The sequence below is a fragment of the Ochotona curzoniae genome, unplaced genomic scaffold (genome assembly GCF_017591425.1).
Source record: "Ochotona curzoniae isolate NIBS_2020 unplaced genomic scaffold, NIBS_Ocur_1.0 contig_2692, whole genome shotgun sequence".
NCBI classification, from domain to species: Eukaryota; Metazoa; Chordata; class Mammalia; order Lagomorpha; family Ochotonidae; genus Ochotona; species Ochotona curzoniae.
The window spans coordinates 11,646,288-11,674,161 of record NW_024465556.1 but is presented as its reverse complement, the minus strand read 5'-3'; positions in this window follow the sequence as shown (position 1 = coordinate 11,674,161).

Below are 27,874 nucleotides of genomic sequence, written 5' to 3'. Positions count from 1 at the left end.
CTTCTGTTTTCTTATCCTCTCTTTTCAGATGGGAAACAAGCCATCCACCACAACCCCCTTGGGGTTTATCCTCAAGCACTGGGATTCCTTTGATCCCCAGAATCTAAAGAAAAGGCGCCTGATCTTTTTCTGCACCACAGCCTGGCCAGGCTACAAGCTAGAGGATGGAGAGGGCTGGCCTCGAGAGGGAAGTATAAACCTCAATACCATCTTACAGCTAGATAACTTCTGTCGAAAGGCAGGGAAATGGGCAGAGATGCCCTATATTCAGGCCTTTTATGCGTTGAGGGAAAGAAAAGAGTTTCAGGAAGTTTGCAAGGTTGAGTCAGCTACCGTAGCATCTTCACCTCTGTTGGGACCACAGCAGTCCTTCCCGAACCTGCCTGCTATTCCAACCTGTCCTCCTTACTCTCGGGATATGCTTCCCACAGGGCCCCCTGCTAAGATGCTGCCCCTTCAGCAGATGCCAGGAGTAGGAGGGCCAATTCGGGTCCAAGTGCCTTTTCCCTTACAGGACCTTAGACAGATTAAGGCTGACCTAGGGAGCTTTACAGATGACCCAGACAATTATGTAGATGCTTTTCGGGGTTTAGCACAGATGTATGAATTATCCTGGAAGGATGTAATGATGCTCTTTGATCAGACTTTGACGAGACAACAAAGGATCACAGCTATTCAGGCAGCTGAGGAATATGGGGATGATGTGTTTATCGCCCAAGGAAGGGATGCTAAAGTTTCTGTCCATGATACTTCCATATATTACCCGTCAGGCAAACAGGCAGTTCCCCAAGACGAGCCTAACTGGGATCCTAATGATCCTTTGGACGAATGGCGAAGGAAGCACTTTGTCACCTGTGCTATTGAGGGCTTAAGGAAGACAGGTTCCAAACCGCTTAATTACTTTAAGTTATCTCTAATTGATCAAGGACCACAGGAGAACCCCTCAGCCTTTTTAGAACGTTTAAGAGAGACCCTAAAGAAATATACTCCACTTGACCCTGACTCTGTGGAAGGGGAGATAATCTTGAGAGACAGATTTCTAATCCAGTCTGCTCCAGACATTAGAAGGAAGCTCCAGAAGGTTGTAGTAGGATCCGACAACTCCCTAGATAACCTCTTGAAAGTAGCCACTATGGTCTTTTATAACAGAGAGCAGGAGGGGACCCCAGGACCAGAGAAAAGGAGCAGGAAGAAAGGTGAGCTCCTGGTAATGTCACAGTCTCAGTCAGACCCCCGGAGAGCTCCCTTGTGCTTTCGGTGTAAGACCCGAGGCCATCTTGCCAGGGATTGCCGGAGGAAGCCTCCAGGTCCATGTCCTATTTGCAAGGAAGACCACTGGAGGTTTGACTGTCCTCGGAGGTCTGAGACTCTGGGGCCAGTCACCTCTGAAAAGTCTTCCATACAGGACTGAAGGGGCCCGGGGCCTTCCTTGCAGGCTCCGGTGATGCATTCCATCGGCAACCAGGAGCCCCGGGTGGTTCTCACGGTGGAGGGAAATCTCATAGATTTCCTCTTGGATACCGGAGCCACATTTTCCGTCCTTCGATCTGGCCTGGGGGGCCCCCTCTCTTCTCAAACTGTGACCGTAAAGGGTGTGTCGGGAATTCCCCAAGTTAGACGCTTTACTAAACCTTTGAGCTGTGTCTGGAATGATCTGATGTTTAACTAGACTTAGTGGCAAAAGGGTGGCCAGCCTGTCTCCGCACTGTCGCTGCAATTGCCATCTTAATACCTGAAGCTACTAAACTTACCTTGGGACAGGATCTGGTAGTATATTCACCCCATAATGTGACAGGATTACTGGCTTCAAAAGGAAATCTATGGCTAACAGATAATCGTCTTTTAAAATATCAGACTTTACTGTTAGAGGGCCCAGCAGTTCAGATTAAAACCTGCTCATCTCTCAACCCTGCCACTTTCCTCCCAGAAGAGATAGGAACTCCTGAGCACGACTGTGAGCAGGTAGTATTACAGACATATGCAGCCAGAGAGGACCTTAGGGAAACACCCCTGGAAAATCCAGACTGGGTTCTTTTTACAGATGGCAGTTCCTTTGTGGAACACGGAGTTCGCAGGGCTGGGTATGCAGTTGTTACCTTAGCAGAAACTATTGAGAGTTCACCATTGCCCCCAGGTACTAGTGCCCAGCTAGCCGAGCTAATAGCCTTGACTCGGGCTTTAGAACTTAGTAAGGACAAGAGAGCCAATATATTCACTGATTCTAAGTATGCCTATTTAGTCTTGCATGCCCATGCAGCTATTTGGAGGGAGAGACATTTTCTCACAGCCAACGGGACTCAAGTCAAGTACCATAAGGAAATAGATCGTTTACTGACCTCAGTGTTTCTTCCCTGTGAGGTAGCAGTTATACACTGCAAGGGACACCAGAAAGGAACAGATGATATAGCAGAGGGAAACAGATTGGCAGATTTGGCCGCTCGGGAAGCAGCGAGAAAGACTCCTCTTGAGGCTACAGAGGCTCCTTTAATCTGGGAAGGGATGCCACCTGAAATTCAGCCTCAGTATACACCTGAAGAAACTCAATGGGCTCTTAGTCGAGGATATAGCCTTCAGCCTAATGGATGGCTCCAGTCAGAGGAGGGAAAGATTCATCTCCCTGCCTCAAGCCAATGGAAGGTTCTTAAAGCTCTTCATCAGGTTTTTCATCTAGGGCGAGATAAGACTTTACAGATGGCCCAACAGCTGTTTACTGGAAAGAACTTCCTCAAGACAGTCAAGCAGGTCTTAGGGGCCTGTGAGTTATGCCTCAGGAATAACCCTAAAAACCTTAAGCTCCCACTCTCTGGGATACAGAGAAGAGGAAGTTATCCAGGGGAAGACTGGCAATTAGACTTTACTCATATGCCCAAGACCAGGAGTGCCCAATATCTACTAGTTTGCGTGGACACTTTCACTGACTGGGTAGAGGCATTTCCCTGCAGGACTGAGAAAGCCACCGAAGTAGTTAGAATTCTTCTCTCAGAGATCATTCCAAGATTTGGACTCCCAAAGAGTATACAGAGTGATAATGGACCCTCGTTCAAGGCAGCTGTTACGCAGGGAGTATCCAAGGCTTTGGGCATACAATACAATCTCCACTGTGCATGGCGTCCCCAGTCTTCAGGCAAGGTAGAAAAGACCAATGAGATCCTTAAGCGCCATCTGAAGAAATTGTCTCAGGAGACTCATCTCCCGTGGGTAAATCTACTGCCTATGGCTTTAATTCGCATCAGAAACACACCCACGAAATTAGGCCTAAGCCCCTTTGAGAAGTTATATGGGAGACCTTTCCTCACTAATGATCTAGTGACAGACCAGGAGACAATGGACCTTACTAGATCAGTGGTTCAATTGGCTAAATTTCAGCAAACTCTTCAGCAACTGCCTGAGAAATTATCTAGAACCATGGGGGTTCCTAAATTTAACCCGGGAGACCTAGTATTAATAAAGACCTTTCCCACTAACTCTCCTTCTCTCTCTGAGTCTTGGGAAGGCCCCTTCACTGTAATTTTGTCCACCCCTTCCGCTGTAAAGGTTTCAGGCCACGAAGCCTGGATTCATCACACCAGAGTCAAGGCTTGGAACTCTGAACCTCCAGCAGACCAGTCGGCGGAAGACGTTCCTGAAATTGCCACTGATAAGGACTACACCTGTGAACCTACCCAGGGACTCAGGCTGCTGTTTAAAAGGGCCTCACCTACAGATAAGTAATTTATGATGACCCAGCTCTCACCAGTGCGGGGCAGTCCAGTGATGCTATTTTTAACGGTTTTATTACTATTGTCTTTTTTCCCAAGTAACACTAGAATAGTCTCTGAGGTCACAGTTACAAGTCCACGCCCAAGTCTAACTACTAGGGGTACAGACAGGGGGAATTTACGAAATCACACAGTGGTTAATTCACTCGCAGCCACTGAAAATCTATGGACTCACCTAGCATTTAATGTATTAAATAGAACTTCTTTTTGTGTACGTGAAGGGACATCTCCGTCAGAAATCTTACAGCAGAACTTAGTAGGTCTCGGTACCTCTTTTAAGAGCTTCACAAGAATAACTAACCAGAACATATCTTCTCTACCTGTAGCCAAGAGGCCTGTATCTCATCCTATGCCACTATTGCTTACTATATATGATGACTGTGTATGCATCTCTTGTAACCAAACAAAAAGGCATAATTGCTCCTCTATAACTTCTGTAGATTATTCGACTGACGTGAGCATGCCACAGGGCTGGAGCCTCCTCTGTGGCAACATGTCTTTTTCCATAATTCCTAAGTCATATACGGGCCTTTGCTCTGTAGGTCGGGTCGTGTCACTTCTAATCTCCCCAGTGACCGCATCTACACGTTCCATACGCTCCAGGCGGTCATTATCCCCAGACTGTGATGATTCTTTAACTTTATACACAATAACTAGTACAGTATTTAAGGCTTTATTTTTTCCAGGTGCTGTGGTATCCACCCAGGAACAGACAGAAATAGATGAATTGGCTTGTATATTAGAAAAAACTGCCAATGCCACTGCTAAGGCCTTATCCTATCTTAATGAGGAGATAAATGAGGTTCGTACGGGAGTCCTACAAAATCGGGCTGCCATTGACTACTTATTACTAAAGAATCAAATAGGATGTGAGAAACTCCCAGGTATGTGCTGTTTTAATCTAACTGACAATTCCAACCTAGTTGAAAGGGAGATTGACAAGTTACACGAGGAAGTAAACAAGATACACCTGTCATCAAATGTTTTCCTTGGAAACTGGGAAAAATTCTCTGCACATTGGGAGTGGTATTCTTGGGTATCGCCTTTTTTAAGCATAATAGGAATAATTGTTCTTTTACTCCTGTTTGGACCATGCATACTAAAATGCTTTACTCGTTTTGTGTTATCTAGAATCCAACAAGGGGCAGAAGCGTTCCAGGCACCTCTGGTGACTTCTACAACTTATTACCGGGGACCCTTAGACCGACCCCCAGAAGAATACCCAACTGCTGCCCTTGAACTACGCCCCCTGTCAGCAGGAAGCAGTTAAGAGCGGTCGTCGTCCCAGTCCCCTAACAGCAGTTAGGGTCACTTCTTCTGGGGGGCGGAATGAGAGAGGAGTTAGTGGGTAGTAGAATACACATCATTGGAACAACTGGGCATTTCAAAGTATATTGACTGGAAAATTTTTATTCTAATCGGATTCCTGTGTGCCAGGGAAGACAGATTGGCATGAAATCTAGAGGGGATAATAGTCGGGTTTGCAGCCCCATGTGTGTTAGACCAATAGCAAGGTGACATGGCTGAGCTCAAGCAGGAACAGCTGAAGCCATGAAGGAATCACTCAGCTGACAAAGTAAAACGGTGAGCTACGCAGTGGTGTTCATCTCTCTCAGTGCCACCAACTTATGAGCCAAGTTTCTGTCACACCCATAAATGTGATCAGCTCTTGTGGCAAATGCCCACAGAACTGAGGTCAGTGTATGAATGAGCAAAGTCACTGAACAGAAACCACAGGCACAGAGGTGAATGAGCAAAGGAGAGATTCGAGTGGCAAAGGAATGAGACTAACTGAAGAAGTACAGACATTTTTGGAGAGGGGGATTTAATCTTTATTCCAAACCCTTGCCATGCATAGAGGAATGCTTAACACTGGTGTATATAAAGTAGCTTATTCAAAAGGTGAGAGCAAGAATACAGACATGCACACAGGTAAGAATAGGTGAGGAGTAGACCGGGAGGAATAAAGGGAGCTGGGAAGGGGCTCTGAGCACTTCTCCAGGCCGGGTCAGCAGAGGGACAGCGTAGATCTGTCCAGCTGACTGCCTCTTCTGGGACTTCCTGTCCCCCAGGCCCAGGTGAGAGAGGTTCATCCTGAGAAGGGGATACTGTTGCACAAGTAAGCAAATGACACTTTCACATGGGGCAGGGCTTGTGGCTGACAGGTTCCTCCAGTTCCCATCTCTTCAGCTTGCTCTCTAATTACATATCAGTTTTAACCTCACATGGGCTCGTTGTAGCAGCTTAACCCAAAGAGTTTGAAAGTTGGAAAGTTGTTTTCCTGTATAGGGGCCTTGGTTTCAAGGTCACAAACAAATGAGACAGATGATAAATGATGCACAGAACAGCATAAATGCTGTTGTTCTTCAGATATAGGAAGAAAAGGAGCCAGGGAAGGATCCATTGGGTGGTCATACTTGGTTTTAGACTGAGGATACGGGGCCCAGGGTGGTGGCGTAACAGCTAAAGTCCTCACCTTGCATGCGCTGGAATCCCATATGGGTACCCACCCGTTCATGCCCCGGGGACCCCGCTCCCCATCCAGCTCCCTGATTCTGGCCTGGGAAAGCAGTCAAAGATGGCCCAAGGCCTTGGGGCCCTGCACTCATGTGGGAGACCTGGAGAAAGCTCCTGGCTCCTGGCTCCTGGCTTAGGATCGGGTCAGCTCCAGCCATTGCAGTCACTTGGGGAGTGAATCGGCAGACAGAAGATCTTCGTCTCTGTTTCTTCTCTTCCTCCATATAAATCTGGCTTTCCAATAAAAAAATAAATCTTAATAAAGAGTTCTGGGAGGTTAAAAAGGAGGTGGGGGATGAGATGAGTAGTACAATAGAAACCGAATAGAAGAGAACTTCAAAAAAATCTGTAGAAATGAAATTAAATTGTTGTGTGTTGTGCTACAAAAATGTTTTGAAATTCTTATGTTCTTCTTAATACCTTTCCATTACTTTCAAAAGATCTCTCAGAGATACAAATCTATTAGAAGCCTTAGAGAATCAAAAGCTATGGTTCAGTAGGTAAAGGCTGCGCTAAGGTGCCTGGATCCTATGGTGGCACCAGTTTGAGTCCCAGCTGCTCCACCTTCAGTCCAGCTCCCTGTTAATGTTCCTGGAGAAGCAGAAAGTGTACCAGGTACTCAGGTCCCAGTGCCCAGCTGGGAGCCCCAGGAGATGCTCCACATTCCCAACTCAGATCAGCCCATCTCTGGCATCTAGGTCATTCGAGAACTGAACCAGAGGATGGAAAATCTCTTTGTCTTTCATTCATTCTCTCTCTCTTGCTCTTGCTCTCACTCTCTGCCTTTCAAATAAATTTTGAGCTAAAATTTTGACTTCTAATTTTTTTAATCTTTCAATTGTATTTTTTTCTTGAACATTTTAAAGTTGTTTCATTATATGTTTCCATATAGGAGTATAATTACTCCATTTATTTTGGAAATTAAGTGGTTAAGAATAATTAATCTCTTGTAATGTTTTTTTAAATTGGAAAATCAGATTTACAGAGAGAAGGAGAGACCAGAAGAAAGATCCTCCATTCACTGGTTCACTCCCCAAATAGCTGTAACATCCAGAGATGAGCTGATCCAAGGCCAGGGGTAAGGAACCTCCTCCAGGTCTCCCACACAGGTGCAGGGCCCCAAGGGCTTTGGGCTGACCTTTACTGCTTTCCCAGGCCACAAGCAGGAAGCTGAAAGGGGAATGGAGCAGCCAGGACACAAACCGGTGCCTACACGGGATCCCAGTGCATGCCAGGGGAAGAGTCTAGCCACTAGGCTACCACGTTGGGCCTGAGAATAATTAGTCTTCATAAAGAATCAAACGATTTTGAGCAGATGAGAAACTGTTACTTTCTCTATGGGCTTAAAATCTAATGTGGAAAGTGAACTATAGAAAATATGTAACTCTGTAAAGATACATTTTAAGTATATTATTAAGGAAAAAGGATGGTTTAGAAATAGGATTGCTATTTTTATATTACCAAGAATATAGTTTCTAATTTCTGGACTTCTCTTACAATATCTTTTGAGCACAAGGATTTGTCTGACTTCTTGACTTTTCCTCTTGGGAGAGTGTGTTTTCCTCCGGGCTTTCTTGGATGTGAGACGAACCGAAGCTAGAGGCCCTGGAAGGAAATGATTAATGCTTTTGTTGTTCCTTCTTGGTTAGATCGGTTTGAATTTGCCTTTCCGAGCTGCTGGATTTAGTTTCTGACCTTTTATAAATCGTAACATCTTCCTACGAAAAGCATTTCTTTCATCTGTGTGTGTCTCAAGTCATCCTTTCCATCCTCGATTTTAGAATTTAGCTTTAAAAATATTCTAAAATACAGGTTAACACATAACCTACCATATGTTCATTATCTACCCCGGGTTTCAGGTCAAATCCTTTCAGACTTTAATAAGCTTGTGCATTTTCTGATAGAGAAGTATTTTTGGTAAGTTGGCTATGAGACTTGAGATTCTGTGTTTCTTAGGTTCTTGGGAGATGTGACTGCTGTTAGTCTGTGACCACACTTTGAGTAGAAAGATAGCAGGTCACTTTGCGTGTGAATGTAATAAGCCAGACCCAGATGCTGGAATGTAACTTGAGTTTTTAAGGCCAAAGTCATCTTTTCCTATTGCTCCTCTATTCAGTTTGATAAACTCTGAGACCTTGCAATTTACAGACCCTCTTTATTCAAAGGCAGAGAACATTTGTTTTTGCAGGATCTCTCCCTATAACCCAGTTTCAGAGCCTTGGTATTCTCATTTATAGAGATCCTTGGGAGGCCTTTAATCAATATTGGATTATTGCAGAATCCTGAGAGTTGGGGTATTTGTGTATCACACATCACAAAAACTATCACTTTAAGCAAGACATGTAAAAGCCAGAACTATCCCCTTACTACACAACAAAATTACAGTCTCACCACATCACCCGAGAGGAAGTGGTATGCTGATGGGTATGGAGTTTGACTTGTTCCCATGCCAGTTCGTGAACATACCTGTCCTGAGATAGTGTCCATGTGTTTCTTCTTGTTAGCACTCAGCACATTTTGTGCCGGGAATATTCCCTGATATTTAGCATCAATTGGTTTGAAAAATGCCCATTTAGACATTTCTCTCTCTAGGCCACTCGAGTTAGTCATGCAGCTGATGATTTAGTGTGTCATAATTGAATCCCAGAGCAGATAATAAGTAACTCAAAGAGTGTTGAGCAAAATGTAATCTTCCCACTGGGTTCTTGTAGTCCACTGAGTGAGACGCAGTTTTAAAACTCTTAGCATAAACATCTAATTATAATTATGATCAGTGTTTTTGTTCTCTTGCATTGATCACAAACAACCCCTTTGGTTCAGTTCCTGAACGAGAAGAAGAATAAAAGGAGCCTTCCAGGCACTAAGCTAATGCAAAAATTAATAGCCCAAGCTGAATCATTAAGCCTTAAAACAAAAATTACTTACTTTGTAGGCAGAGTTAAAGAAGTAGAGAGACAGAGATCAGTGATTGGCTAAGTCATTCTCCAAATGGCCATAACACTGAATGAGCCTCACATGGGTTTCCGGTGGGTGAAGAGGCCTAAGGGGTTTGGTCATCTTTGGTTTTTCAGACACGTTATCAATGAGCTGAGTTGGAAGCGGAACAGCTATGACAGGAACCAGTGTTCACATGAGATGTTGGCATTGGTGCAGTGATTTAACCCGATAGGCTTGTAACTTCGTTTCCATAATTGATATTGTGGAGGGGACTCCCGGTTCAATCTTAGCTGGATTCTAGTGACTCTTCTTGAATAATTTTTTTTAGAACATATATATTTAAAATGGAAAAGTCTTCTGATTAGCTTGTTTTCCTCAATGTCTGTCATAAATGGACAATTTTATTTCATTGTTTTTGAATATCTAGTACATTTTGATTTGTCAAACCAGAATCTCACTGTTAATTCTATGATCCCCAATTAAAATCATTCTGCATGCCATGAGAGTGACATTTAAATGGAGACCTGATGGATAGCGTGTCTTGCTGGTCAAGGCAGTGGTAAGAAGGGGGAGGAGATAACATATAGTTTCCCTGAGATGAGATGGGAGAAAATTCTAAGAACACGAAGGTTGGTGTGATTAGGTCACAACAAATAGGGACCATTGAGATAAGCCCAGCTGCCCAGGTGGGATCATGAGGCTTCATTAGCACTTGAAATGTGATCCAGAAGACATTGAAAGGCTTGAAGCAATGGCACCATGGGTGTTTGGTGGCTTGTTAAAAAATGTGTATGCAAGAGATTATGATATTAAGTTAGAGTTGCATTTAAAAGAGGAGAAGGCGGAAGTTCTCAAACAGGATGCATGTTATAACCTGCTGGCTTCTGCATTACCACTGCGCTGCTTTTCATACTAATTATCAAAATAATCATGTGCTATCTTACAGATGTGCTCAAAATGCTCACCTGATTTTATCTGAAGCCAGAATGAGTGAAGCAATTGTGATAAGGCTCCCTGGCCTCCTACATTGCTGCTGCTTCCCTGAGATAGTGTGGGGGATTTCAGATGTCACTTTAAAGTGATTGTGGGAAGCAAGCAGAGAAAGGAGCGGGGGGGGTCTTTACTACCTCACAACTGATGACAACCAATCAGTTTGTCTCCTTAGCACTGTAGTGTGGTAGACAAGACACATTACAAGGTCCTTACCTCTGAATATTTGCTATTTGATATTTGGGGTGGGGGAGGCAGGTGGAGATACCCATCTTGTTCCACCCCAGAATTCATGTCTCTTTGATCCTGGCTACCTCCCACAAACTGAGAGACCAAGTCGCTCTTGATGAGGCTCATCTTTCAAGTCACCTTCTCCATAGTCTGTAGCATCGCAAACCATGAATTGATTTTCATTATAGGGTGACTTCCTTCCCTCTCCTTATATATATTTAATATGGGATCTATTATGTATACTCACTGATTTGTTTCCTTTCTAAAATAAACCCAGCACCTTTTGCGTTTTGTAAGGCAACAACAAGGAGATTTGCTTGAGCCTGACATGCTTTATGTGTTTGTTCCTGAGGAATCAATTACTTTGGTACTAAGACCTCGTTTATTAGATAAGCTGCCATGGGTCACAAGGTCCTCGCCAGAGCTCTGTCTCATTAGCAGTGCTCCAACTGGGTCAGTGAGAAAGAGCCCTCCAGACATGGCTTATGCCCTTCAGGTACCTGTGGGATATATGGTTGGGAAGAAGGTTCTTCGAGTCAAGGATAATCTTAAAGGCTTTAAAACTCCTTTTTGATTACAGAATGCTAAGCAGCCAGTAAAATTTCCACATTAAGGAAAAGCTATTGCTACCTTTCCTGAGCCACTATTTAAATATAGTCTTATTGATTTGTGATCTCATGAAGGATAAGGTCTGGCTTATTTCCAAGGATGAAAGCTATAAACTCTGTCCAGGCTATCAGAGCAAGCTTCTCAATCCTTTTGACTGAGAAAGAGTCTACTGTAATAGCATTGCCAGTTGAATTTAGCCACAGCAATTGGGAAAGCCAGGCAAATGAATCCTCAGAGTTGAATAACCAACCAAACTCACTGGGGTTCCCGCTCATGCACAGGTATACACAAGTACACACTGCATTTGTCCCAGAGACTTGCAAGAGGGAGCCACAATGCCTGCTGCACAGCCTAGCATAGCATCGGGTGTGTCTTTGCATTTAGGAAAAGAATGTCTACATTTCTCTAACTGAAAAGATGTTACACAGTTATCTCAGAGAAAAAGAGTGTAAGATTGTATTGTTCCCTGGGTGTCTTCTGGTTTGGATAGCACTGTGTTCTTTATCTTAGTGATATCTGATAGCACTGTGATACTGATGGCAAAGCACACGCTGCTTCCTGGTTTCCCAAGCTGACTGCATCAGCCCTCCTCGCTCACTGAGCAGTTACAGATAAGTGAATAAATAGACATGAGTTTGAAGAACCTAGATGTTTTCTGCCTTTTGTGATTCTGCTTTAGTGGCTTGGCTGGGGGCTGTGTGAACTCCAGGCCTGATAGTCTGACACCCGGCAGGACACCTGGCAGGTCATATAGGCAAACTACTCCTCAGGAAGGAGGTCCCTGGTGTTTGGTAAGATTCATTGCCCCAGAATGCATCAATTTGTACTTTTTGAAAGTTGCTCGCTTCAAATCCACCAATAGAAGCCTGCTAAATCATGACTTTATAATTAACAGCCTGAAATGTATAAGAACTGGGGGGCTTGGGCTCTCGCTCTCTCTCCCTCTCTTTTGCCTTCCCTGTGGATCCTGCAGCAGCCTCGGCTGCGGCTGCCCCTTCCCCGCCCAGCCATGCTGGGCTGGGGAAGGTGGCTGGGAGACCTAGGCTAACCTGAATAAACCTCCTTTGTGCCTTAGCACTGACTTCAGACTTGATGATTTTCTGGGGATTTCAAAATCCAGCACAAGTTCTTATGAATGAGCAGTTTCTCTGTATATAACAACGGACTCCTTAAAACTGGTTCCGATTATTATTGTCTCAGCCTGGGGATGGATGGCCACTGACTTTCCACTTTTAGCTGTGCTACAGGGAGACAGTCTCTGAATCACATAAAACTGTGCAGCAATGACAAGAAAGGGAGGGCTCCGCTAGTTCTTGATCATCTACACAAGCTAGAGCCTTACATGGCTCATCAGCATTTTAGTTCTCTTTTACATTAACACCCTGATTCGTATGCAGTAACTCTAATGAAGTAACATGTGTTCAGCGTGCTATCTCCTGTTTCTGCAAAATTGATAAAGAGGAAATGTTAACTGCAGGTAGGAGGTGGAGGTAATGGAATAGATAAGAACCTAAGATACCAAAAAGAGAGCAAGCCTAGATTGCATTTAATATTTATCAATCATATTACGCATGGAGACTGCTTATTATAGCTAATTCTCCTTGATTCCTAAAGTTTATCACATCATTTGTGTATGCCTTGATAAATACATTGGATTCTGGTAGATGTTCATTTGAATATCAGTGAACCTTGACTATGAAAATGTATTAGCAACTAAAAATTTCATTATGAGATATAAAAAGTAACATGAAAGGAAGATTATTACTGTCAACTTCATTAGCTTTGTTTTCTTTTTAAAGCCTAAAGATGAACACAAAAGCAATATGGAAATCACATACCATCTCTCAGGAATACTTTCTGTTCCCCAGAAAATTAATTTGCAACTGACTGAATTAAAATAGAAGGGCCCCAAGCAAACAGACTTGTGGCAAAATGAGAGATGAAAAGCTTGCAGGGAGAAAATAAATATCTACCAATGCTTTTTTGTTCTTGCTTTTCAAAGCACAGAGAAAGTTAATAACAAAAAAAATTCATCACACACTTGAAAGGAAAATTATGTAATTCTGCAGGTTATATCTTAGCTACTCACAAATATTATCCTGTTAGTATACACAATCAGGATATGAACAATTACTTCAGCGAATTGTCTTAAATATACCTTAATGTATAACCATGGGAAGATAAAAATACTTTTGGAGTGTTATTGGCAATACTAGAAAAGCAATCAATTCACTCATCATTCCTATTATTTTTCTTTAAAAAGTGATGAAGACAGAAAAATGATTCAAATATTTGGCAAGAAAGTTAGCTGCTTGCTTCATTCTCAGCAGGTGTGAGATTGGCCTGGACTTGAGGGGGTCTACCCCTTTAGCTTCTGTGATGCCAGTGCTTAGAAGGGGTTGGTAGTGCTCCTGAATCACCAGGTATAGTACACATGTGGTGCACGACCCCTGGTTGATGAAATGAATGCATGTTGGAAGATAGCTTGCAAGAGAAGCTAACAAGATGGACAGTTCCCTTAAAAAGGAGCAGAAGTTGAAAGCTTCTCTTTGTAACCCCGTGTATTCACCATCTTGGCCTTCACCTTAGTAATGTGTTTGTAGTCAATATTTTACTACAGACTCATGTATTTCATCCATGCACTGCGATTCTTCTTTATTTCAGAGTTATTACCCTGGTTTATAATTAAAAGGCTTTACTTTTTGCTTGCTAGATAAATGGTATGGTTCTTCTTGACCTTTATAAGTTCCATAGATGCTCTTTCAGTCACTCTATCATAGCATCCACAAAGGGTCAAATATACATATTTTCATGAATGCTAAAATACAGAAAAGTAATTAAGTTACGATAGTATAGACCTACATGATAAATCTAAACTTACAAAACTTTCACTTTCGCCAATAAAATCACAAGTTAAATCATGAGTAGTCTCAGTGCTCAGATGTGATTACAGTAAATAGATGAGTGTATTTTCTAGCATAGCTATAAAATAGCTACAATAGGTGTGACAAACTCTATTGGAAGCAAGTCTTTTACATAAGGCACGGCACCACTCTGGAATTTTACAAAAAGCTTAGTACTGAATTTTTTGAACTTTCCCTCAGAAGGGTAGTTTGTTATCAGGTTCTTCTACAAGGAGTAATCTGCAGAAGATGAGAGCATCGTAGCCCTTAGAAATCTTTCCATGCAGCTGTATGGTAGAAAGGGACCTTGAATGTCACTGCATCCATTCTCTTGACTTTTTTCATATATTGTTTTCAGAAACAGACATGTAGCCACTGGGAATAGAAGAGTGAACAAGGCTCACCCTTTTGTTTCCATGACCCAATGGCCTTCCTCCATCAATGTGGTTACTCGTCCTGAGTTTTAGATCCCAGCATTGTCAGGCTATCTGGAAAACTGGAAACCATTTTACACCACTTCACTTTTATCCCTAAACAAAACGAAGTCTTATTCCTTAAATAATTTTCTCCAGTTTCTTGTGACTTAAAAGGATCATTAATTTTTACCTGAACTACTGGGAAAGTCGAATTCATCTTTTCACCTCTTTTGTTCTCATCCACGTTGTTGACAGAACAATCAATATGCAATCTAAACTTAATCATAAGACAAGCTAAAACCCTTCAATGGAACTTTAAGGTACATAAAATACAGTCTGTGCTTGTTACCAGGGCTTAATAGTGCTTATGGAAATGGTATGATAGGAGCCTTTGTTACTGCCTGTGGATTGATTCTCAACAGTTTCATCTGTTTAGCCACAAGAAACAGTGTGTTGAGGATACACCATTGTTACTCACTAATTCATCAAGTGAAGTTTCACTGAATTTTATCATGCACCAAATACTGCAAATAGCTTGGGATTCAGTGAAGCCACAACTTCTTTCCTCAAACAGCTTGTTCTTGCAGTGGATGCTACCCAATTTCCCTGTGAATTGTAGAGCAGGGTTGAAGCACTCAGTCACCCATTGCCCAGCTCCTGGAACCCTTGATGATGCATCCTTCTCTAAGAATTACCCCAGCTGGAGAGGAATAACCCACTTCTACTGATTGGTTGGTTCTGGATGTGCAAACCACAATTACTTTTCCTCAATGCTCAGCAACTTTGGAGCACCAAGCTTGCTCCAGAAACCCCAGTCAGTGAGCTCCGTGTTCTACATGCATCACAGCTCGACTTCTCTCTTTGGATGATCCTACTGTCCTCACTGCTCATATGTTTTTCCCAATAAATACTCCCACATGTGCCTCCTTAATTCAGATCTCCCTTTCCATGAAGATCCATTTTCTGAAAAATTTGTTCTATGACAATCTCTGGAAAGAGAAAGAAGAAAGCCACAATGCCGTATGAGAGCAATTTAAAGTTGCCCTAGAAAATGGAGTTACAATGTAAGTTTATTTTGGCTCAAAAATATTTTGAACTGCGTGCAAGAGGGGTTCTTCAAAAAGCACATAAAAATATGTGTCATGAAAAAACTATGCATGTGTCCCAAGTTTGTTGGACCAAAATAAGCTTACCTTTTAAATTCCATTTTTGAAGGCAGAATAAAGACTCAACTGGCTAATCTTCCACCTACAAATTCCCCCTCACCTTGTATAGGTGCTGGTTTGTGTCCCAAGTGCTCCACTTCCCATCCAGCTCTCTGCTTTGTGGCCTGTGAAAATAGCAGAGGATGACCCAAGTCCTTGAGACATTACGTCCATGTGAGAGACCAGGGAGAGGCTCTGGGCTCATGGCACCTGGATCCTGGCTTCTGATCAGTTCAGCTCTAGCCACTGCAGCTATTTGGGGAGTAAACCAGTGGATGGAAGGTCTTTGCCTCTGTCTCTCTCTCTGTCTGTAAACCTTCCTTTCAAATGAAAATAAATCTTTAAAAATAAATTCCATTTTTACAAATTTTGAAATTTCCCCATATTATTATTCAGTAAGTTAGGATATAGTTTAATAATGACTGCAAATTATATAAATATAATGTATAATTATATACAATGTATAATTTTAGATATTGACTATAACTGTCTTGGATTTTTAGTTATAAAAATTAATTAGAAAATCAGAATAAAATATAAAAATAAAATTTTATTATAGGTATTTTTGGCAATTTTGTTTTGTTCAGTTTTAAGCCTTTGATGAGCTCTATATATACCCATATTTATATATGTGCAATGTTTCTCTTACCTGCTGTATGAAGGTAGCAGAGAGGATGACTTTTAAAAGTTTTCAATAATGAAAAAATTTAAGACTTACATATATGTGTGTGCATCTAATATTTAAACTTGTGCATATATGCATACATAGAAATCAGACACATCTAATATATATTTGAAGGAGAATAATTGTGTGAAAGAGAGTGAGTTCATCCACTGGTTTACTCTCCAAATTCCCACAACCGACACGGGACCTCAATCCCTGCCTTCCGTGTGCAGCTGGTTGAAGCCCAGGTAGCTGAGCTATCACGGCTTCCACCCAGGATCTGCAACAGTAGAAAGCTGTCATCAGAAGCCTGAAGTAGGCATTGACCCAGGGATTCCAGGGTGTAGGAGTCCTAACCATCTTAATCGTTAGTGCGAATGGCTTCCCCTCAGAAAAGCATATTGTAAGTGAAGGATAATGCACAGACTTTATTAGATGAACAAGTGTACATTCAGTATCTTTTGCTTGTGCAGTATTTTTCCAGGAGCTATGTCTATAGGAATATGCATGGCAGATAATGATTTTTGCTTCATTTTCACCAGTTACATATACAGAGTCTCACAAGAGCAATTGAATAGGATTGTCAGAAGCGTATGGTTGGCCATGACAGTATACAATCAGTGCTTCTTCGTTGAGTTCCTTGAATACTTCCTTAAGATTAAAAGTAGGAAGTATACACTTACTTTAACAAAACTCAAAATCAGCCATAAGTTTAGACACCGTACTATGGGGTGTGGATGAGAAAAGCTGTGGAGTAAAAGGAGATCATCAGGACAGAGCAGAAAAAGACAGGGCAGAGGAGAGTGTGGCAGCTTTTCAGGAGAGCTGACAAAAAGGCACCTCTGCAGTGAGTGGGCAACTACCTAGGTGTAACTTAGATCCCAGGCTTACTACAGAGAGAAGGAATGCTGCACCTGCTGGTCCAGGAGGTGTAGCCCTGATAGGATAAGGAGGTTCTCTCTATATGAGCAATCTGTCTGCTTCCCCGACAGTCTCTCGGAGGGATAACTTTGCTATCTCTACACTTCTACACCTTCAAAATCCTCATCCAGCTAGAAAGAGTGTTTGTGATTTGCCCCCAACTTCATCAGAAGTCATCAGTGATGTCATCCCAGGCCTGAAAGCATTCATATCAGCCCCAATACAGTCGCCAAAGTTATTAGAGATGAATAGAAATGCCTGATACTTGTTCCTTTCGGAAGGAGGAGACTGTACAATTGCGAATACATTCTGCAGCACCTGGATTGATGCTTCCTGCCAAGTGGAAAGGTCAATACAGAAACTTGAGGAGAAGGCCATCTGGCACCTTGAGGCAGACCCTGCTGGTTTATGGGATTTATTGAGTTGTTTGTGTCCAGGACCTCAGGGGGCAAGGTGGATGTCAGTATTACAGGTTGGCTTCACCCTGGGGCTGGGAGTCCTGTTGAAACCAGTCTCAATTAATTGTTATAAGAGAAACATCAAAGTGATTAGGTCTGAGTCGCTGTCAGTAACTGATAGAAGAAACTCATGGAAAATTTTTCCAGGAAGGTGGTGCAGTGGTAGGTATTGGTAGAAGATGTTTCTCCAAGGTGTTATATTCTGTATGTCTTGTGAGTGGCTGACTGCTCTCCTGGTTTTTCCTGACACTGTTTCTCAGAGTCGTGTACGGGGGAAAGTCACTGAAGACAGAGGCAGCATGGAGCACTAGGGTGAATTGTGGACACGCTTCCTGTGTGATACAGTACTGCAGCATCTCTCTCCAGAACAGAGGGTGCTCGTGCTTACTACCCAATACGAAACACTGCATTTACCTGTGCTCAATGCTTCTCTGCTGCAACTGTCTACCTTCTGTGCACATGACATCTGCCCCTTTAGGAAGTTCCCTGAAGGATGAGGGGCTTAAGGTGGTTACGCAATAATGCTGCTAGACCAAAGCACGGCGATGTATATTAGGCCGTCCTGTGTGATTGTCTTTGGAGTCTTGGGTTCCTACTAGTACCCATGTACCAACAGCAGGCTAACATTTGTCTATGCAAACACAGGGAAATTTCAGACTCTTCAGAGTTTTTGTTTATTATATAGTGGTCTGACTTCATGATGACAGAGTTGGAGAAAACCCACATTAAGTCAAAATTTTATTTAAAAAATTAATTTTTTTTCCTGGAGAAGAGGTTGGATGACAGAGATAAAAGAAATGCACGATGTTTATTGGTCACATAAAGAAATTAACAGATATGACCCAGAGAAATAAAGGACTACAAGTTTTATATTAAGATTTATATTAAGTAATAAAAGTAATCACACTATAGCACAAATGTAAGCCTTCTAGGTATGAGAAGAAATTAATGCAAAAATAAGCAAGCAGACCACAGACTATAGCTATTTTTAAAATCCATAAAAGATGTCAACTGTAGCTCAACAAAGCTGGGAAAATAATGCCATAATAAATGGAAGTATAAGATTATACAGGTGCACAAGCCTTCCCTGAAATCCCTCTGCTCCTTTATGTTTGGAGTGGTAGAATTGCTCAGGTTGTAGAAGGGCTGTGTGGTCCAAATCACATATTTTTAAGCATCCCTGTTGAGGTCTGCCTAAGTACCTTGTTCTTACACAACCTAAACAGTTTGTTTTCAAAGAAAGTTGGCTAAGAAAAGCAGTATAACTAGCTTCGCAGCAATTTAGGGTAGAGTACTTCAACAAATGTTTTTACAACCACTCTATGAATGTTTAGAGCATTTGGGTTTTAAAGTCGTGTATAAGGAAATGAGATCTTGTGCAAGAGCATTGCAAACCGTTTATATTTGTCATATGGAAAATGTAAATGAGAGGAGGGACAGCGATGTGACAAGCCAAGTAGTCACCTGTGAACTGGCATTCCGTGTGAGTGTCCCAGCCTCTTTGTGCATCCAGCTTCCCTGCTCATGGCATGGGGAAGCAGCACAAGATGGCCCACGTCCTTTGGCCCCTGCATTCTTGGTGGGAGACCCATAAGAAGCTTCTGTTTGCTGATTCAGACCAGCCTAGCTCTGACCATTACGGCCACTGAGGGAGCAAGCCAGTGGGTGAAATATTGTTCTCTGTCTCTGCCTCTACATGTGTAACTCTACCTTCCAATTAAAAGGGGTAAGGGGTAGTGAATGGGCTATAAAAACAAAATAACTTCCTGGCTAGATCACAATTAAAAGCCCACTTTCCGTACCTTTTAACAATAAGTAAATAAATTTAAAATTAAGTACAACCAAAAAAAAAAAAAACTTTGAGTAGGCAAAGGCTTACCAAAAAAATTTAAATTAGCATTATGATCCTACTGCCAGTTCAGTCTGATTTTATGAAAAAAAAAAAAAAACACTTCAGTAAGTAAAGAAGATACTGCATACCAATTCAAGGGAATAACATAAGCCATGATGACTTTCAAATTAATGAGCTAGGTACAACAAATCTGTATGTGTGTAGTTAGATTTTATGTAGATTAGCTAAAACAAGTCCCATGGCATGAATCTGTAACATTTATATAAATTCAACATAGAGCATGATTGTTGCAGCAAAATGTCCTTCAGTTTGAATTCAAGTTTGTTCATATACTAATTGTGTTACCAACAGACTGTTTGGCTTATTTCATTTCCTTAAAGATAAAATAGGAAAAGTCATATAAAATCCCCAGTGTTGCTATGTGGATTGCATGGGGTCGTGTTTGTAGGGTATAGTGTCAGGAAATAAGAATACAAATTTAGTAAAAGATATAAGCAACTAAATTAGACATGACAAAGCATTGTCACATATCAAATTTAGCTTTCCCAAGAGAATTCAAATTCATGTAAAGTGAATATTTTTATGTTTATAGTAAATCTTTTAAAAGTTACCAAAGGCGAGATTTTATGAGTTTGATATGTGTATACACTGATTATCTTATCTCACTATAAGTAATCACTGTGCTGAGTAATACTGATGGCAGGTTCACCCCTGAGAACTTGAAAGGTGATGAGGTGTCTCTGGGGAAATTGGGCGTGCCGAAGATAGAAGTGAATTTCTGCATCCTAAGATTCATGCACCAAAACATAAAACACAGTCTACAAATCTTGAAAACATAATCACTAATTCATCAGTGTCAGCAGCTGTGCAGATTGTAGTAAACTCGGGCTCAGGGCCATTGCTCCTTCTGACTCTTACAGGGAAGTCAAAGAAAGTGACCATAGGGCCCTGCGCGATGGCGCAGTGGTTAAAGTCCTCGCCTTGCACACCCGGGATCCCATATGGGCGCCGGTTCTAATCCTGGCAGCCCCACTTCCCATCCAGCTCCCTGCCTGTGGCCCGGGAAAGCAGTTGAGGACAGCCCAACGCTTTGGGACCCTGCACCCGTGTGGGAGACCCAGAAGAGGCTCCTGGCTTCGGATTGGCTCAGCTCCAGCCGTTGCGGCCACCTGGGGAGTGAATCATCAGACAGAAGATCTTCCTCTCTGTCTCTCCTCTCTGTATATCCGCCTTTCCAATAAAAATAAAATAAATCTTTAAAAAAAAAAGTGACTATAAAGTTCCCCAGAAAAATTGCATGGTAATAAAATAGTCTCAATGCCTTTTCTCCCCCAAATACAAGGAAATTTGAGTTACTTCCTATGGAGTTTACTCAGTTGTTTGAGACTTGTAAATGAAAGTTTTCAACTGGCAGAGTACACCCCTCACCCAAACAGGCCCATATAAACTTTTTTTGAGACTTACTTTTATTGGAAGGGAAGATCCACAAAGAAGACGAAGCTTCAATCCACTGATTTACTCCCCAAATGGCTGCAGTGCTAGAGCTGAACTGATTAGAAGCCAGGAGCTAGGAGCTTCTTCCAGGTTTCTCATGTGGGTGCAAGGTCCCAAGGACTTGGGCCAGTCTGCGCTGTCTTCCCAGGCATTAAGCAAGGAGTGGGATTAAACATGGAGCAGGCAGCACATGAATGGTACCCATCTGGGGATGCCAGCAAGACAGTGGTAAGGACTAGTCTGTTGAGTCATGGCATGAGTCCTTTAATATTCTTGTTATTCTTGTTATAGTGGATTAACTATATTCCACTGTGATCCATAATATGACTAGATTATATATGATATACATACACCATATACTATCTCACTATATACTATCTATATATAGTACATATATAGTATATAGTGTGTATAAAATATATAACACTATAATATATGTAGTATATAGTTTATAGTGCATGTATATTATATATAATCCTTATATACTACATATAGTAAATGGTGTATGTACATATATAATGTATATACATACTATATATACTATAGTGTATACTGTATATAAATATATATGCTATATAGTATATGTAAAATAGGTATAACACTAATATATGGTATATTATATAAGATAGTATATAGTTATGTATAATATCTACTATATATATATACTATGGATTAACTAGCTGAAGACAGTCTAGTCACAGACACTGGAAACAAAAGAAAAACAATAATACAGACTGTTTGTGTAAGCTGTTACGATGCACATGAAAAGCAAGAAGTGTTTTTATTTAAAGATTTGTTTATTTGAAAGCCAGAAGATAAAGAAAGGTGAGGTATAGATGCCTGCCAGTTCACTCGAATGGATGCATCAGCCGGGGCTAGGCCAGACTGAAGTCTAGAGCCAAGAGTCCATCCACATCTACCATGAAGAGCAAGGGCCCAAGAACTTGGGCCATCTACTGCTTTCTGATGCTCATCAGCAGGGAGGGAGCTTGACTGGATGTGCAGCAGCTGAGAAGTGAACAGGTGCCCAAATGGGATGCTGATGCTGCAAGCAGTGGCTTAACCCACTGTGCAACAGCACAAGTCATGCCAGTCACAAGAAAAATTTTTAATACAGTTGGAATGTGAGAAGGATCTGGTGCAACAATGATCATGTATTTTATTTTTTTTTAAATGCAAACGATTATACAAAACATGGAGATCCAGATGTGATTTTCAACCAAGTATGTAAAGATTAAGATCAGAGGAAATCATCTGCTAGATATTTGAATTCAGAACAGATGAAACCTACCTTTAGACAGTATTTAGAACACTCCGGGACTGGAGAGGAACTGGACAGTCTCCACCAGAAACCCCAGGGCATGCACAGCGGCAGAAACCAGGTCCTCCAGCCACTCCTCCCACAAGGGAGTCCATCCTGCTCTGGAAGGATTGTCTTGTTCCTTTTCTTTTTACCTTTCGTGGAAACGTAATTTTCTATCCATTTGTGGTTGCAAACCACTTGCTGTAGAACTAACAGTCAGTTTTGAGCCGGATATGTCAGATGTACAAGAGTTTGGTTGACCTAACTAAAAAGGAAATGTGTGAGTAGTTGGGAGGATAAAGGTTGAAAATAGGACAGATTGATGCGTGTCAGATCAATACATAAGTAAATATGTTGACCATTTCCTTTCCCTAAAGAATCTTAATTTTGGAAGGGGCCTCAACAATCTGTACAACTATAATATTTTCTTCCAAGACCAGCTAAGAGATAGTGTCATAACATAGTTCTGGCAATGATGATTTAAGTAGGAATGTGCAGAATGCCTGCCCCCCCTTGATGGTGGTTTCCTCCTCTTCTGCTCTTCCTTCTTGTTCTTACAGTGGCAAGTGTGAGGGCAGAAGCCAAATATGAGAGAAAGAAGATGGAACACTGGAAGTTACCAGGGGCATTGCTGCTGCTGTGTGTCACAGCCTTGCCCCTGGTCTGTCAAATCCTCATTTTTTTGATATGGGAGAGGAAAAAGAGACCTTTGGGCTAGCCACTGAGGTAGAATTTGTTTATATAGCAAGAATACAATCATAACTGATACAATCAAATCATAGGCTCTCTTGATCATTCAGGATAACAGTCAAGTGCAAGGATTCTTCCCAAGGCCTTGTTTCCACAAAATCCTCCTTTTTGTTCTTCAGCATTCCAATATATACTTCATAAACTCCTTTAGTATTCCTTCAAACATTTATAGCCTTTTCCTATTCTTAGAAACTCTAAGCACAGTCATTATTTTGGCACTCCATTAACTATGTTTTTAATTTTCTGCCTTTTAGTCTCATAATTAGATACAAGTGTATTCTCATAAAATATTCAACCCAAAGGAAAGACCCAACAACCTGATATGTTCAGTACATTCACTGACTACATAGGGAAAGCAAGTATCTTTGTCTCACTCATATTTTTTCTCCCATTGACAACTTCCATGAAATTTGGTCTGTCTCCTTCATACCGCTGAAAGGTACAGATGGCTAGAGATTTACAAAACCCTGGATAGTGTCCATCAGAAATTAACCTGGAAGAACCATGAGAGCAGATGCTACATGCTCATCCTACCTTGGATGCTTTGGGATTTCCAGTGGAGCAAGAAATGTTCAAAGCAAGCCCTTAGGCAAGTAAAGGGCCACTGCCAGCCACATGGGAAATGAGAATGGGACTTCTGGGTCCTGACTTTGTCCTAGCCCAACTCTGTGAACATTTGTAGCAAGTGAACCAATAAATGGAAGCTCTCCTCCTGCTCTAAGTGCTGTCTTTCAAATCAATACATTTTTTAAAAGTAACAGATCCTTGGGGACCAGCATTATGCCATAGCAGGTAAAGCAGCCACCTGCAATACGTGCATCAGTGGACTTGCTGGTCCTGTCTCAGTTGCTTCCCTTCCAGTCCAGCTCCCTGCCAATTGCATGAGAAAGCATCGGGAGATGGCCCAAACGCTTGGGTCCCTGTATACACAAGGGCGACCTAGAAGAAGCTCCAGCTTCCTGGTTTTGGCATAATTCTTGTGGCCATCTTGAGAATGGATCAATAGTTCTCTTTAACTTTGACTTTCAAAAAAATATTTTTTTAAAATTGTGAATATACACTCATCTTTCTTTTTAAAAAGCTACATTTAGTTGTTTTGAAAGCAACAATTATAGACAGAAGGGAGAGAAATAGCGAAAAATAAGTCTTATAGCTTCCTATTTACTCCCCAGGTGACTGCAACCTTCTGGGCTGGGCCAGGCCAAAGCCAGGGCCAAGAAATTTATCTGTGTCTTTCCACATGGATGACAGAGGCCCAAACACTTGGACCATCTTCTGCTGCCTGTCCTGGGCTGTGAAAAGGACACTGGTTCAGGCATGAGGGGGTGACTAGGACATGAAATAGTGCTCCTATTGGTTGCTGGCACCACAGGTGGCAGCTTTACCCATCACACTGCAGTACTGGCCCCAGTAGTCACCTCGTTGTATATGTATCATGTTTTGGCAAATAAATTTTTCTTTCCACATTCTTCAAACCTATGATCTAGTTTAAGAGTTCCCTTTGCAAAATTGGTTATCAAGAACTATTAGTAATTTTGTAAATCCCAAAGGCAGCTAATTTTACGTCCAATATATTACATGACACTAACTGGGTGAGCAACCATAACGATTTCTCAAACTCCAGGTTAATTTTACTGCTTTGTAAAGCTATTAAATGTTAGATCTCTTATTTTGGGGATCTTGTGAATTCATGGTTTGTCCTATTTGTGCTGGCTGTTTTCTAATTTGTCACAAAAACTGTCTAATCAATTAAAGCTCACTTTAGAAATGGCTAAGGCATATTTCTGAAGAAATGATTTTGGTCTTATAAGATGAATAATGATTTTATATAAACTAGAAGCATTATCCACGAAAACTTAGATTTAGTGCTCCTAATTTACTATTAATTTTTGCAAATACTCCCCAATACCTTGTTACATGGCAATCAATAAATATCAAGCAACAAAGCACTGACAACATGGGATCTTCATTTGTCAGATAATTCTAGCCCAGAATGCATATCAATTTTGATTCAGTGGTTTCAGAAAAGCTAGAACACAACAGATTAGATTATTAAGAAGGAATAAATCTTAATCTTGTTGAGATTTATACCTGTCGCATAATAAACACAGATAAATGTTTCTTTATCCAACATGTTGTATCGATTTGGGTCTTGCAGAAGTTAAATGTTAGCCTGAAATTTAATTTGTAGTGACATAGTAAATGACAGCATAGGTCAGCACATCACTGGAAGAGATGGCATAGACATGGAGAAAATTCTAGTAGCAACAGATTGTTTGCTCAAGTTGTTAATCATGCAAAATGTACACACACTCACGCAGTTCAAAACACAGGATCTCTTTGCAGAGTAAGAAAAAAAGTTACGGCCTGAAGAATTCAATGTTAGCAAGCAATTTCAATTTATCATGCAACAGAGGTCATTGGAATCAGGGTGATTATCATTCATCCCGTCACTGGAACTAACGTTTAAAGCTGTAGTGTTTTTGAAAACTGTGATTGTGACTATGGTGGGCAGGGAGTGTATGAGCACTGAGATGGGAGGAAGACCCTTTTTTTTTTTAGTTTACCTTCTATATGAATTGAATTTTAGGTCATGGGCTAATAGCAGCCTTTCAAGTAATTAAATAATGTAAATTAATGTGAAACAAAATAAATGTTTCTTATCTAGAAGGAAAGGCTTAACATTAGCTTAAACGGACAGAAAAGTAACATGCACCTCTTACCTTATAAAACTACCTTCTCTACTTAGTATATACTCTTTGCTGTCCTCGTCTGTTGTTTTACACCTGTTCTTCTCAGTCTGTGTGCAGTTTCTTTGCTTATAAAGATTTGTGCCGTCATTTTGTTTTTACTTAGCTAGAATGTCACAATATTTTGCCTACAGATTTCATTCATTAAATAGTTGAAAAACAAGAAAAAAATTGCTCAGTTTATCCTTAGTAGCATCTGCGTATGAAGCGGAAATCTATAGTGATACAGTGGGCTTGGTACAGTCAGCAAATGTCAACAGATATCCTGTGGGCACCAGATATTTGTCAAGCATTCCAGATAGCGGGTGAAAGCATTCATGTTTATGCTGACTGGGGAAGTTAGAAAATCTGAAGGTCGTAAAAGTGAAAGCCATTAATGGGTGTTGAAAATTTGGACCAATCAAGAAGTTGAGAGGGTTGTCAATGGGAAAGATGGCATTGTAGAATAGCAAAAATGAATGGAGTCTTGGAGGGAGAGGCTTTCCTGACATTCCCACATTCCTTTCTGAAAGTTTACTTCCCAATTTAAGTATTCTGTGTGCTCTGATCTTGATGGAGCACTATTTTACAGCTAGAGAAAGGAATGATATGACTAATCACAGAATTACAATGTCTAAGGATGTCAGGGTTGAAGTGAGCAGATGGTGAAGCTGAGACTAAGGCAGGTGCAATGATCCAGGAAGTTTGAGATTCAAGGAAGACTGAAAGATTTTCAAGGCCCCACTGGCTGACATGTTTCAGGAACTGACTTTTCTTTCCACACCATTGAGAACCAAACCCAAGTTGCCAGTTGACAGGAAGACATTTTCCTACCATAGATTACAAACTGGAAATGGCAGGACTCTGAGAGTAATCGTGGCAGGAAGGCCCTTCTAGAATAAGTAACTGGGTTGCTCGAGGATATCTCTGGTTTTTGTACCTCATGAAACTGAGTTGACATCAATTAAAAAGAATAAAGGTATAAAGCCAAAAGGATGTAGGGAAATGGCAACTGCATAAACGCTGCAGACTTTTGAAAGCTGTCTCTGACTAGAGGCAGTTTAAGACTACTTTGGTCTCCATCTTCCAGGACATTTAGGATATTAGTGCAAAACAGGGAAGAAGATAGCTTGAGAAGATTAGATGGTATGAATGATTCATGCATGTTTGAGCCAAAGATTAGTTATTGGTTTTGTTTATAAGCTTTTATTCTTCCTGACCCAACTACTAGTTATTTGAATTTGAAAAGTTGAGAGCTGAAGTTGTTTGTTCCAGTGTGTAATAATTTTCCACCAAAGTGGTAATAAAAAAATGACAAGATACTTTTTGAGCACAAGATTCCCCCATAGTAATTCCTGCCTAAAAAGAATCCATTTCTGCGTGAATTTGTACTTAACCTCTTGGAGAAGTATGTAATTGCTTAGTAGGAAATGTAACTTGAATTACTACACTTTCCCTAATAGACCACTCTTCAGAAGTCCGTGTGGTCCACTCAAGCCTTAAACTTCACCTTTACAAATCTCAGCCAGTCTGACTGCCAGAGGCCAATTTGCGTATAGATTAGCTGTCTCCAGCTGCCTCTAGGAAATGACTGTGAAGAATGAAGCAAGAGGCAGAAGCAGCTAGGTTTTTCAGAAAGGTTGGATAATAAAAATGAAGCATTGAATTTTGTCAAGATAAGTGTAGGGGTGGGTAAGCAAGAATGATCAAGAATGCCTCATTGCTGCAGTTTCCTCTCCCAATTTCATGAAGGGTGGTTGGGCTGAGTAGAAATCAGAAATCTATCAAGAACAGAATGCCATCAGTCAGTTGAAGGCTAGTGGGTATAGAAGTGCTCAGTTTCACCTTTAGGCTATCCATTGTAATACAGCAAACAAGCGAAACTCCATAAGACACACTGCAGTCAGGTAGTTAACACCTCGAGACTGCCAGCCTAGGGTTGACACCATTGAAATATTTGAAAGGGAGCTTCAATCCATCCCTTGCAAACTCATGCATAACTCTACAACAGCAAGATGCTGTGTTTCTTACCTTTCCTAGTTCATCAGCATGACACTGGTGGTCAATACTAGTTGCAGAAGACTTCCATTGACTCTACTGCGGTGACACAGCTCCAGGAAGTGCCATATATGCTAAG